Here is an 11,943-nt window from a genome sequence, read left to right as displayed (position 1 = left end):
GAATAAAAGTAGGCAAAAAACATTCTGATTTTAAAAATATGCATTTAAGGACTAATTCACCTGCAATCTTGACCAATGAGAAAGCTGTATAAAGATCTGTACTAGGTGGTTATATTGTGCCAAGGGGTAAGTGTTTGCAAATAAGACTAAGAAACTGCAAATGTTCCAGCCTTCTGTTTCCTATTCACAGAAAAAGTCGGCATTTAAGTTGGGTTTTACGGATATTAACTGTATAAGTAGTAAAAACAGTGATATACCAGGCAATAACTCCATGATATGCAATGCATTCTGGCAACAGGGTGGCATTGCGAGCACCAGTCAGTCAAGGATTAAAGGTTATAGAAAAAATATATGGAGGCTATTAGTAACCTGGTCCCCAGTTGAAAACATATTGAATACTACAATAACAACTATAAACTGACTGCACAACCACCTCCTGAAGATTATGCAAAAACTCTGGTTTGAGGGGAATTCAAGTATTTCAGTTAAGGCTTTTCATTCTTTAATTTAGAGGTGTCAGCTTTATGCAGTTTAGCTTCAATGTAGTTATAGGGACAGGCAGAAGAGTGCTTGGCCAGTCAGGAATCCACTGTATTGAAATATCCAAGGCCACTCTTGAGAAGCTTCTGCACCAAGAGGAGGTGCCTACGTCCTGTGCAGAATCTCCTGTCCAGTTTCTCAGTGTTCATTAAGGAGATAATAAGTTTCTATAGTAACAGTCTACTCTGTGGAAGGAAACCTTAACTATGCAGTAGAACAATACCCAAAAGTATCCATGTAATTGTTCCACTATTTCTAACAGATGGAATTACTAGTTAATTATTGGAGCAGTCAGTTTACTTTTTCACTTCAAGTACTTTGATCATGTCAGTCTGGTGTCATTTCTCAACTGTATGTTCTCTATTACTTAGTTCTCATCAAAGAACGTATCACAGTGCACCTGAAAAATACACATGGAATGGGTAACCAAAACACACTTAGTTCCACATTTTAATAATTGTATTAATATAAAAATTTAAAAATTCACTGTTTACACTGACACAATCCTTGAGGTATACTGAATGAGAAGTGATGTTTTAAAGCCTTGATTGCTGCCATAGTTTTCACCAGATTGTGTGAATTTAAGATCACTCACTGAAATGTCAGTTCAGCTGTCCATATTACCTTCTTGCATATATAAAGAATTCAATAAATGAGTGATGCAAAAGTAATTGATCAAAAGTGCCAACAATGTCAAATAACCTCCCCAGGAGATGATGAGTAATGCATGGGCAAGCTTGTTCCTAGCGACAAAAGATACAGAAAAATGCAGTAAATATAGATAATATATATCCACTTGTTGATAGGGACTCCACTGTGCAAAGGGTGATGGGTTATACTCAGTTGGCTGCAGTGTCACTTGTGGCTTCTTATGGTAGTAGTAAGGGGGAATGTGGGGGAGGAGAGATGGGGGTTTGGCTGAATGAAAGATGATACGCTATAGTAATATAGGTGCTGTCACTCACTGTTATTTCATTCATGAGAAGAAAACACCAGGAGGAAGCCTCAAGAGGAATAGTTGTTTTGGAGGTGATATCATGGATATTCTGGCAAGAATCTTGCCAAAAGATAACTTTTTTGGATATATTATTGTAGACAATACATATGATTAATTGCTAAATGAAAAAATTGTGGAAAAAAACAACAACCAGTTTTGGACAGGCCTAGTATGATTGTGTCGAATCATGTACATTATGATGAAATCCATGATTTCGGTGAAAGTATTATAGGAGGTTGTATAGACTGTAGAAGTTTAATTTTAAATGTTTTATCATTGTCCCATATAGATATATATAATCATAGAAAACTGTAAAATTTGCTCTTAGTAAAAAAAAAAAATTATATAGTTTCTGTGCGCTAACGATCTGTATCAGGCAGAATTTAATAATATTTTTCATCAAGTAGTGAATCTTCACAGATGATCATTACAGTACTATTTTTCTAATATAGTTTATATAGAGAGGGGATAGAGGGAGACCCATCATGACTTATTCAATAATAATACAAGTATCCCCGCATTTTTCCAGGCACTTGGGAGAAGTCATGCTGAAAACATTGCAGGGACACAGGATGAGAACTTTCCAGAGAGCCGCAGAATAACCAGCTGAACGCTGGCTGCGTCATTCACCCACCTGGGCCCTATAAACTCACTATGCTCTATAACTTCAGCACAGCGTATACGGAATTGGTTAGGACGCAGGTTATCCTGAGCAATAGTATTACAACTGTTGTGCTAGAGTAAGTCGGTTTAATGCTGTTTTGCCAGCTAAAATTATTCATTTTCAAGGTTAAATTAGATCTATTTTTTCATATTTTAATTATAGCTGTCACAAGCGAAGAAAACTAATAGTTTTGAGATTGAAAATTTCACAAAAATTCCCTTATTTTCAGGTGCTTCACAAGTACCGGTTGGAGTGGCATTACGGAGACCTTGACATCCCTTGAGCTATTGTGGTGACGCCTGATAAAACATCCTTAAGCTGAAAATGATCGAAAGGAAGTGAGGCTTGACAGACGATGCAGCTGAACATTGTCCAATGGAAAAGAACCTTCACGAGACTCTTTGTTACTTAATCTTTTCTTACTTACAGATGAAATAATATTAGTTACCTGGGTCATTTAGGATGGAATGAGATTGACAATACCACTTTAGTAGTGAAAATGAAATACATGGTATTTAAAACTCCTCATGAAAGATTGGCCGATGTTCTGATTTCAATTTAAATGTTTTTAATCCTTTCATGGTGTTAATCATGTCATTATTGTTCCATTGTGGTATTGTTATATTTTTAATAAATGTTTTACTGCCAATTGTCTCATATTACACTGAATATTGAATGAATGATGGTGCTCTTATGTAGTGTAATTGTACATTAATTGATTAAAAGTTAACACTCTCTATTAAAATTCCATTACCAGGCTTTACTTTTCTTGAAAACATTGTAATTACCGTTTATAATGTACTTCACAAGCGGGAAATGAGACTCAAGTACTCAACACGAGAGTTAGAATACAGTTTTTCTGTTCAAATTTCTCTAATTAATTAAAGACTTTTGTGCTTTGTAGCCACAAGGTTACAAAAGAAGGAAAAAAATGTGTCCAAACACAGAAAATTATCATCTGGTAATATGTACTATGTGCCATTCTAATCTTCAAAGATAGTTAGCATGATGAGTACTATAAAAATTTGTACTTGGTTAAGTAGCCTCGGAAAATGAAGATTGACATAATTATGTACAAGATAGTACTTTTTTTTTAAAAGCAGGGATTATTTGATTTTGCTATATAAGAATGCCTGTTACTTTTGTATTTTCTTTTCCATTACTTCAAAACCTGACTTAGATCTGATATACTTGTACATTCTAGATATAATAGTTTTTAACAAAATATAATTTGGTTCAGAAAATCTAAAACGTTCCAGTCTGTGAGTTAGGGGAAAGTAAGTAAGAGTGGTATAGCGGGCAATGACCGTGAATTTCATAATTGTCAGGAATTGTTTTGATAAGTGGGGGGTATGAAGTTCCAATTATTAGGAAGAAGGGGCTTGCCATTATTGTTACAACAGGGGTGATAGTGAGCATATAGTAAGCAATCAGGGACAAATAACAGTTGAGGTGGATGCTCATTTTTCCCCTTGGGCCTTATAAATAATTCCAAGCATCTACCAACAGAAAATAAAACTAAGTAGGTTAATGACAATTTTACAAGACCATCAAAAGGCATAAACCTAGAATGACATTTTCACATTCTATAAAGTAAACAAAGATTTGGGATAGGAACTGATTGCCTCTGGGGGTATTTGAGGGAGGTGAGGCCTTCAACATATGTATCCCCAATCCCTTGTTCTGTTGCTGTGGGGGCTTTAGGAGGCAGAGACTGCGGCTAAAGTAGGGATCACCCCTGCCTGCGGACCTCAGCCATGCTTTATCCTATTGTACAATGTCTTTTCTTCCTCTTCCCCCATATTCCATAGCTATCTTGTTGGTTCATAGGGGTTAGGAGACAGGCTGGGGCCCAAGTAGTGGATCACCCCATCTTGGACCTGGAGCCCTTGTCTCAATTAATTTTGCATGGTCTTTTCTTCGTTCACCTTTCCATCCTTCTCTTCTCATCATCCATTCTTCTGTCCCACTCCTAAGGTGTGAGAGCTGTGCTGAAAGGATGAAAGGCTGTGCCAGTCATGAGCAGCCCCTGGGAGGATGTGCACGGTTATTACCTGGTTAAACCCTTTCCGACACGAACGGCATGTACGTATAGCCATGGCTGCCTCGGACCATCTGCCGGGGTCGGCATGTAAGGACATGCAATTGAGTAGTATGGCAGGCCAGGAGTTTTTTTTTGTTACAATTTATGGCAAAGTATATTTTTTGCTACTGAAAAATGTGATGAAGTAGTTTTAACACTCTCATTTTTCCTTATACTATGCATTTCTAAAGGCTTCGTGGGCTTCCAGAGGTTAGAGTAAAAAAAATTACGTCGGTAATCGACGCATGCCAGAGATATTGATTAGTATCACAAAGTGATGATGTAAAGCACGTGAAAATTATGATATGTATATTATTATATTATTATTATTATTATTTTATATTATTAAAAAAAACAAAAAAAAAAAACACTAAACGTAAAATTATTTCTATATGGAAGTGATATATAAAACCGTTGAAACTAAAGTTATCTTATAAATAACTTGCGGAAAAAAATAAAAAATAAATAAATAAAAAAAGTAAAAAAAAAAAACTATGGTTTCAACTCCATGACACCACACACTGCTATTTTTATCAGAACTATAGAGCGAATAATGATTCAACTATGGGTCTATGTAACAACAAAAACATATCCTTAGTCGATTTATCAGGGAATATGGCAAATAGAGGACCTTAGAAAATAATATTGAAAAAATACAAAAATAGGCTCCTTAGTATTATGGAAGAAAAGGCAAAGGGATGCTGTGTATTGGGATGAGTGGTCGCGCATGCTAGGGTGACGACATAAGCCCACGGCAGCGCTAGGCCAGGCACACTTGGAATACTACCAGTCGGGAAAGGGTTAAATGCCTAGCTCCTAACCCTCATGGTGACCTGAGGAGGTAGACTGTTTCTCTCCCCATTTTATTTTCACGTCGCGATGGCCAATAATAAAGAGGTTTCGCTCTTATTAGTGGAATAAGGCATGCCCCTCATAATAGCTATTTAAATTGATTTCATTAGTTCCAAACCCTGCCTCTTTGAACATGGCTCAACTAATACTAAACCCCCTCCGCGATGTTTACTGAATTATCTACCCAGGTCATTACTCATCCTATAGAATACACCCCTTTTCGTCTCTCCAAACATCTCTGCACTGCACAGTTTGTCTTCGTTCTCTACCTTGCACTCCTCGTATTACTACACTTCATACTTATTGTTTCTCTCCCAACAGTGACAACCGCTCTCCATACTACCCCATCTTCCTTCCTACTCTAGTCCTTCTACTACTTCCACCTCTACAAACATTTGAGTTACCTTTCTGGGCCCAGGGCCAAATGAGAATCAATCTTTGTGATCCCCTACAAGCCACCAATCTGATAATACCCTTCTCTTCCAAACAATCGTCTCAAAAACAGGTAGGCAAAGTTCCTTCACAGTCATCTGAATCATTCACACATTGTCACAGTTACAGCTGAGTCCCAAGTTCATGCACTATTTACACACTGAATACCGACCTCACTATGGCAAAACCTATTCATGCCCAACCTCCCTCTGCCTTAAAACTTTTACCAGAACTGTTTCCATCTCTCTGACTGACTGTCATGCCTAAGACAAGGGACTGTTCAGCCTTTGAAAATGCCTTGGCTCATATGCCTCATCAACTATGATCCCAGAGGCCAATGTAAGTCCTTAACCATTTATTGCCAGATTAGTTTCCATAGACAGGACCTCCCCCAAGAAGTTTAATTGTGGAGTGTATTGCCCGTCCAACCATATTGACCCTTCCGTGTCGAATATGAGATAGCAGTCCTCAGATTTCAAACTAGGCTTCACCTATGTGATGTCAGACAAGAAGTATGCCAACGAGGTTTTTCTCATTACCTATTCCAAAACTGAACTTTGCTCGGCTCCCTTCCCATCTTATCCAAGAAGTCTACAGCATCTCCCCCAATATCTCTTCCCTCTACCCTAAACCAAATATCTCATACTACCTCTGCCTCCCACAGTCAAATTCCATTTCCAGTCTAAATCCCGGATAACCAATTTCTACCACTCCCCCTCCTAACTATCACACCAGGACATTTCTAAAACGTTCCCACTCCCTATTCTCCTACACACACCTCTTCCTCTAGCACTGGACATCTATTCCCTTTCTCTTCCACATAGAAAAACCTCATTTTGACCTCCCCACGCAACTCCCCTCCATGAAACTCTTGAAGATATCCAAAAGTTCATAAACAGACTCAAGAGAATGATCTATTCCTCATCACCCTCTAATCCCTCTATTTGCGTCTACAAAGTACCTGCTTGATATCATCCTCTCTCCTCAAGTTCCCTTATCCTCTTCTGTTCACTTGTCCAAATGTTAACTCCTATTTAACTCTTGTCACATTGTAAGTAACATAATGCTTTTGTGTCAGCTTTGAGTCTAGACATGTATTTGTTTTGGACCATTAACATTGGAAATCACAAACATTGCCTACTGAACAAAAATACACCACTATACACCATAAGACCCTAGATGTTGATGCTGCAGAAAGATTTCAATATAAATAAACTGCTACATATGTATATAAGGCCTCTAGAGATTAGAAAAAAAAAATATCTACCAATCCTCTCTCTTTGTCTATTCTATAAAAAAAATTTAATGCTTCACAAAGCACTATTCCGAACAATAAACATATCAAATGTATTTGTAGCCTAAAGTGGTCATGTCTACAATGGGTCACTTTATCAGTAACAAGTAATAATTACCTGACATTATTTATGGAAGCTTTAAAGGCATAAAACTGCAAATAACAACGCGCTGCTGATAGTAATGGGGGTAACTGGCTAATTCCAAACCCAGTAACAGTAATAGTTTAGGTATGAATGAAGTATCAATAAAAATAAATAATAAAAATATACGGAAAGTTAGAACACAAAATTATAAAAAACAAAACAAAAAAGGGGACATCCCAATCTATTGATGAGCTATGGATGTATAAAGACGATACTGGCCTTAAGTACTGTCATTTAAGAACATAATGAAATGCGAAAAGTCATGTGTTAAATTCTATTTCCATTAAGTTGTACCAATAATTACAGCAACTGTGTCTCTAGTGGCCAGTCCCTCTTGCTGCTTCATGCAATAATCAACGTTTTCAGCAGTAAAGTAGCATAAACTTTGCCTGTCACTTGTTGACAAACAGCCATGCATTTACCGAATGACTCATGCATGAAAGAATATGAAAGTCACTGCTTCCAAATGATCTGTATCTCATAAAAAAGTGCCTGAAATGCAGGTCTAATACGGTACATTAAACTCTAACCTTATATTGCTGTATTATCATAAAGCTTATAAACATTAAATATTTAAACATTTTATGCTTTTGAAGGACATGACTTAACTTATTACATACATTTCAGACTTACAGGAAAAACCTTTAAAAACTGCTTTTGGACCAAAACATTAGTAATGATGTCTTAAAACTCATCTGGAAAGTAATGAGCAGGAAGTCCTGTCACTTGAATACTGCAAATGCGCCACTATATTTGCAACAGCTGTAAAATCATATGCACTTATGTCCACAGTACATAGGATATATTTCTTTCATAATGTTACTGTGTGATGCTGATCTGTATATCAAAACATTATTTATTTGTGGTTCTGTGAAAAATATATATAATTTCTTCCATTCCTAATGATCTTATATATTAGTTTTCTGAAATAACAATGAAGATATTTACAATGAAGCTATCCATGTGTAGTCACCGTGCTACTCCAAATACCTACAATCTACAGGAATATAACAGGGCAGTGCTGGTTGATATGTATAGTAAGGAAAATTGACACCAAAACAGACAGTCATATTCAACCAGAAATAATTGACCAATGGAATTAATGATCCATAAAAAAAAAGTCACCACAAAGTAATGCATTTTTAATAACATAACATCTTAATAAATCTTTGCATCATAAAAAAAAAAATGATAAATAAACAAATGACATTTCAATTACCAACAAACACACAGTATCTTTCATACTGTGACTTAAATAATCATTAAATAGCCACAAACAGTAGTTCTGATGACTATAGTTTCACATCACACAAAATCATCATCCTTTCTAAAAATCTTGCTTCTTACAGCAGTCATCAAAATACAGCAAGAACCAAAAATCATGGAATACACCAACCAAAAAAAGGAACATATTTGAACATGTTTTGCAAGAATGCAATGCTACTTATTTATATTTGTATGTGTTGTAATGTAGGTGTGTGTGTGTTGTGTGTGTGTGTGTGTGGTGTGGTGTGTGTGTGTGTTTGCGTGTGCGTTGTGCGGGTTCTGTGCGTGTGCGTGTGCGTGGTGCGTGTGCCGTGGGTGCAGATTGTGCTGTGTGCGTGTCTGAGTGTGTGTGGTGGTACATCTATATATTATATATATATATATATATATATAGTATATATATATATATATAATATACTATCTATAATATATTCTATATATAATAGTATGTATGTATGTAATATATATTATATATATTATATTTATTTTGTATACATATGTATTACAAGATAAAATGTATTATATATATGATCAATACTAAAGGTAAGATATATGCATAAAATGTATATATAGTATATATATGTATCTATATGTATATAATATGTATATATATGTGTATATATGTGATATATGTTATATTAATACATTGAATAAGATATATATATATATATAATATATATAGTTATATATATATATACTATATATATATACACACACACACACAATAACAGCATACATACATACCCATCAAACACAAAAACACCACATAATAAAGGGTCTTCAATGTTCCTACGTACACTATTGTGTTTAAAAAACCTTTAAAGTATTACCATGGACGGACTCTGGCCAATAAAACTATAACGTAAAGTAATCAAACAGTAAACTGTGTGTGGGTGTGTGTGTGTGTGTTGTGTGTGTGGGGTGGGTGTGTGTGTGTTGTGTGTTTGTGTGGTGTGTGTGTGTGTTTTTGTGTAGTGCGCACATGGCAGGTATGTGTGTTTTGTGTGTGTGAGTTCTTTGTGTTGTGTACATGCATGTGTATGTGTGGACATGCATGGTATGGGTGTCGTGCTGTGTATGTGTTTAGTACAGGGTGTGTGTGTGTGTGTGTGTGTGTGTGTGTGTGTGTGTGTGTGTGTGGGTGTGTGTGTGTGGTGTGTGTGTGCGTGTGTGTGTGCATGCATGTGTACTGTGCGCAAGTGTTTATGTGATCGTGCATGAAGGCACATGTGTGTGTATGTACATATATAAGAAGGGAAATGAGAGGTCTTGTAGATCTGGTACAAAGTTTAAATAAATATCACACAAAAAAAATTATATTGAGGGTAGGTATTTACATCCTAAAAATCAAAATACATGAAGGTACGGACAACATTAGTACTCTTGTTAAGTGGTTTTGTACAAATCTAAGATGCAAAGTTTACACACTAAAAATATATCCATACTTATCTGAAGTTATTTCTTTCTGAGGTATAGTCCAAGCAGTACTTCTTTTTTTTTTCTGTTTCTTTCTTAACATTTTGTAACAAACTATTTTCTTTAAAACAAGGAAAAATTTTGCACAATAATAAGGAATCTCTCCAAAAGCCATTTCACTCCTGATTTCTTTCTCTCCCTGGGCTCTAACACTGCAATCAGTCTGTGGAAAACTAATCCTTTGACCAATATATGCAATAATCAGCAACACTTTACTACAGGAGAGGTTTATTAAAAGGAATACAGGCAGAGGACTAACTATGTCTGTAGACTTTGAATTTAGTCAATGAAATACAACCACACTATCAATAACCATTAAAAGACACATCACAATGTTGCAATATTTGTACACCTATAAAAAATTCTGTTATTTTCCTTGAAATTTTGATTACCCTTATGAGATGGTTGTACTTCATTTCGTTAATTTATTACTATCATCATTTACAGATTACTGTGTTCATGTATTTGCTTTTAAGTACAAGTTGCAGTTCATTCTCCTAAGGCCCTAGGGACCTATTTTAAAACTGCCTTAACACTGCAAAGTCTTAAAAAGTCATATAAAAATGCCTGAAATTTTTTAAACACCACTAGGAAAAGGATTGGTACACAGAATAGGATCCAACTGAAAGAACTTATACTAGGCCCTGGGAAACATTTCAGCAGATTTATAATTTCTAGAGGATATAAAACCTACAGTCCTACATCAACATCAAATCTTGAGTTCTAATTTAAAGTGAGGCTGCAAGCAGTGACATTCTAGAAAAAAAATGTGAATGTTAAAAGACATGTTACTATTTACAATACCTGTACTCTCAAATTTGTTCTTGAACTCACTGTCATCCAAAAAGTATATGACGAGTAGATAAAGCTCATCAATAATTGCAACAGTATTATTTTTCTCAATTTACCGACATTATCTAGAATAGCTGATCATTTATAATATGTTTAAATTTTACTCTTTGCACTCTTCTTCTGATCACTAACCATAAATCTCTATTTGAAAATGCTAGAAAAAATTCACACAAATTGCTTAATTTTCACAAACAAGCAATAAACTGATGGCTAAAGTTCCCCAATATTTTGGCTATAGATTCAAGATATTTAATTTTGCAATGTCCACATCCAAATCTGAAAGAAATCAGCATAAAAAAGGTAACCCAAAGAAAAAGTCTAAGCAAACATGATAAAAATCAGTTCACACATAAAGTAACCCATTTAACATTTCTATACTGATATTGAAATATTTCATTGCAACTTTAGAAAATAATAGTCTGCTCCATGGTAAATGCCCTTGTACAGTCAAAACACAATCCACATCAAACATAAAAAAAATTATTTCTGAAAATATCTACATTTCATACACATATTTAAATATATGTTGCTAATCAAATACACTTTGACTTTTGAAAATGATATTTAACACTTAAACATCATTTCTACATGAACCTATAAGCAAATTCCAAGAAAATTAAGGGAAAAAGGTTAAACCATCAAACTACAATACCATACAATGCATTATTGCTTTCAGTTTTACTATAAATCATGTTATGCTAATTCATCCCATCTTACCAGGTCACAGCTAGACAAATCAGATCTCATGCTACCCTTATTATGCATAATCACCCTAATACTGGAATGTCTTATGTGGGTACATTTTCCCATTGCTTGTGACTCAGAGCTATTGTTTTTGTACATTAATGTCACCCTAAATTCCATGCTGCACAAGTTAAGAACTTTATGTACCTAGATTTTTACCAGAATTGCAATGACATCAGGTCAATTTGCAGTTAAAATAAAATAACCCAAAATTCATGCAGGTTAAATAATAATACGTGGAACTTAGTGTAATATACTTACATTCAACAGAAAAATTACTGACTGAGAATGAGCTGTAAGAATTCATGTTATAAATAAATTTACCCAGAATACCTATATTTTACTTTACTTGTAATTATGAGAGTAAAATTAGAAGCCTTTCCTTGTCTCTCTCAGAAGTTTATTACAAATTAAAAAAACATTACATAAATAAAATATTAAATCAATGAGTAAAAAATTTTGGTTTTATGATGTGGAATTATGATTAAAAGTTCAATAAAAATAACTACTCAGCTTGTTCAGTCTAGGTATGAATTTGAAAATATAGGTCTTACCCGATATCTGCAAGATATGTTAATGAGAAGACTTTTAAAGAATC

The sequence above is a fragment of the Penaeus monodon genome, unplaced genomic scaffold (assembly GCF_015228065.2).
Source record: "Penaeus monodon isolate SGIC_2016 unplaced genomic scaffold, NSTDA_Pmon_1 PmonScaffold_508, whole genome shotgun sequence".
NCBI lineage: Eukaryota > Metazoa > Arthropoda > Malacostraca > Decapoda > Penaeidae > Penaeus > Penaeus monodon.
Note: the sequence above shows the minus strand (reverse complement) of the source record.